The sequence below is a fragment of the Crocodylus porosus genome, unplaced genomic scaffold (assembly GCF_001723895.1).
Source record: "Crocodylus porosus isolate Cpor-Errol unplaced genomic scaffold, CroPor_comp1, whole genome shotgun sequence".
Classification (NCBI taxonomy): Eukaryota; Metazoa; Chordata; order Crocodylia; family Crocodylidae; genus Crocodylus; species Crocodylus porosus.
Window position 1 is genome coordinate 38,001,227 of NW_017728943.1, and position 2,897 is coordinate 38,004,123.

Consider the following 2,897-nt stretch of genomic DNA (forward strand, 5'->3'; position numbering starts at 1 on the left):
CCAGTTTAAGTGCTCAGGAACCAGGTTTAAACCAGTAACAGAAGTTCAGTGCACATAAAACAGTTTCAAAATGACCAAAACTGGTTGAAGATAAGCCTATTTGAATGTAGTATCAGACTTAACTGATTTAGGTCAAACCAGCTTATGGAACTTCTGTCCCAGGTCCCCTCCTGGTTGAAGTTAAATCAGAGTCCTGCAGCCATGCAGGATGCTGTGCAGCCCTGGGCTGTGCTCTCTGCCCCGTCCCACCCCCTTGCTGGGAAACTGACAGCTGGGGGAGGGGAGTAAAGCCCCATGGTGGGCTTCTCCCTCTGCTGGGCACAGCAGGAGCGAGGAGTTTCCTCCCCACGCTCCCTCCTCAGCTGGTCCACTGGCCAGGGAGGGGGTATGGCCGGGGAATCGCCCCAGCCCCTATTCTGGGTGTGAGGAGTAAAGCCCCCACTGTGGGCTCCACCCCTGCCGCCCATGCCAGGTGCAGCCAACAGGGGGTCTTGAATGGGGGTGTGAGAGAGAGGGGGAGGAGGTTGTTGTTTTTCCTCCTCACTCCCTTCTCAGCCAGCCTGCCCACCAGGGAGTAAATATTGCCAGGTGATTGGCCTAGGGAAAGCCCGCGGGGGGGCTTTACTCCCTCACCGGAGCCAGGAGCCAATCACCCAGCCATGCTCTCTCCCAATGCCAGTGGGCCAGCTGAGGATGGTGGAGGGGAATGGCCCCTACTGTGGACTTCCCACTCCCTGTGCCAGGCACAGCCTCACTGGGGGTCCAAAGGCAGGAGGGTGGGGCATTTGCCCCCCCACCCCTCCTCAGCTGGCCTGCCAGCCAAGCAGGAGGCATGGCTGAGTGATCAGCCCAGCTCTCAGCTGTGGCAAAGCTCGCAGTGAGGGTTTTATTCCACCACCTCAGCTGGGAGCTGGGAGCTGGGTCAATTACCTGGCCATGCCCCCTGCTCTGCCAGCAAGCTGGCTGAGGGAGTGGGGAGCAAAACGGCCCCCACTAAGGTCTCCTCTGCTGCACCTAGCACAGCTCAGCTGGGGCTTCAAAGCCTGGCAGGGGGGGCCATTCACCCCCACTCCCTCCTCAGCTGACCACTGGCCAAGGAGGGGGCATGGCCAGGTGGTCATGCAAGGGGGAGGAGAAATGCTTCATTGGGGGTTCCCCTCCCCCCCCCTTCCCCCAATACTGGGGACACCCTAGCTGGAGGTCCAGTGCCAGGTGGAGGGGCGGGTTTTCCCCCACACGCTGTCCTCAGTTGGCCCAGACCAATGAGGGGGCATGGCTTAGGGGGACTGGCTCTGGGCATGGAGAGAGGGATAGAGGTGCCCTGCTGGGGGCTTTCCCCACCCCTTCTCACTTCCTGGGGGAGACCCTGGCTGAATAGCACCATCTCTCTGGTCTGGGTCTTGCAGTATCATGAACAGTATGACTGCTCTCTTCCACAGCTTCCTGGTGAGTGAGCAGTTCCAGAGGTGGCAGACTGTTACCTCCTTCCACTGGAAGGTTTGCCTGGGCCTTTCTAACATGAAAGCCGCATGCCCCTGGAGGCTGGCAGAGCATAGAAAGCTCCTGCAGGCAGTGGCAGCAGTGGCAGCAGTGGGAGTGTGGCAGCAGTGAGCGACAAGCCCCCACAGGTGGTTGCACCACTGTTGGCGGGGGTGGGGAGGGGGGATGGCAAGCGCTGACCAGTGGTTGGCAACCACCTGCAGATGCTGCTGGCAGTGTTGCCAGTGGGGGTGGTGAGGGGAGGGTGACAAACAGGGACCCAGCAGCATTGGCAGCGCTTTTTGCAAGGGGTGCACTGCCAAGCTCAGAGGGTGCATGTGCACCTGCGTGCACCCCCTATGCATTGCCAATGCTTTCTAACCCTCTCTGTATCTCAGTACCTGCATGGGGAGTGCTCAGTGGGCTACGTGCCTGTTCAAGTATCTGTGTTCCTTCTGCAGGTCCTTGTGGAAAATGTTGCCACAGCCTTGCAGCTGTCACCACCTAGTACATCCATGGGTAATAGTCTGTCCCTTGCCCTAACCACCTCCTTCATTTTATGGTGATTTTTCAGGGTTGCTGGGTTCTTGTCACATAACTTGTACTTATTCTGGAAGTGCTCCAAGACACTGTAGAACCACAGTGGCTTCAAGGTCCAGAGGCATGCATTGGGTAGCATGTACACTTCCCCTTATCACAGCAGGTGCCTTGCAAAGTATCTCATGAAGTTGGCTGTTTTGGATTCTGCTTTGGCTGCCGGTTTGCAGATCTGGCTTGTGTACTTGGCCCAGAGGAAGAGCAGGATATCCAGCATGCCTTGTCCCTGATCTGTTTCATCTTGTACAGTGTAGTTCTCACAAACTTCTCCCATCTGCAGCCTCAGAAGATGCACATGTCCCACTGGACTCTATGGATGGTTTGTTTTGACAACGGAAGGGAAGACCAGTGCAGTGTACAGAAGCACCGGCAGCAACACTGCCCTAATGAGCACCATGCATCCTCCTATTCACAGGTGGCACGTGTTCCATAGTGCCAGTCTCTGTTTGACCATGGCTTTGGTCTGCTGTCATACTTTCTGGCCTTTTAGCTCTGGGCTGAACTTCACCCCAAGGATCTTGACCCTCTCATGGAGTGCGGAGACTCCAGGGCAGACAAGTCCCTGAGCTTGCCCAGTGCTAGACAGGTGCTCTTGCCCCTGTAAACCTGGGTATGCTGCAGCACTCATTCCACCAACGTGTTGTCCCTGCATAGGATTGAGGTTGTCCATATGGGCCAGAATTCTCGTCTCTGCCCTGCTGGCCCTGGGGATTTCCACTCCATGCATTCTGGGGTCTCACCTGAGCTGCTGGGCTAGTAGTTTCACCACAGGATGAAAAGGATCAGGGAGAGAGGGCATCCCTGCCAGATGCCTGACTCTA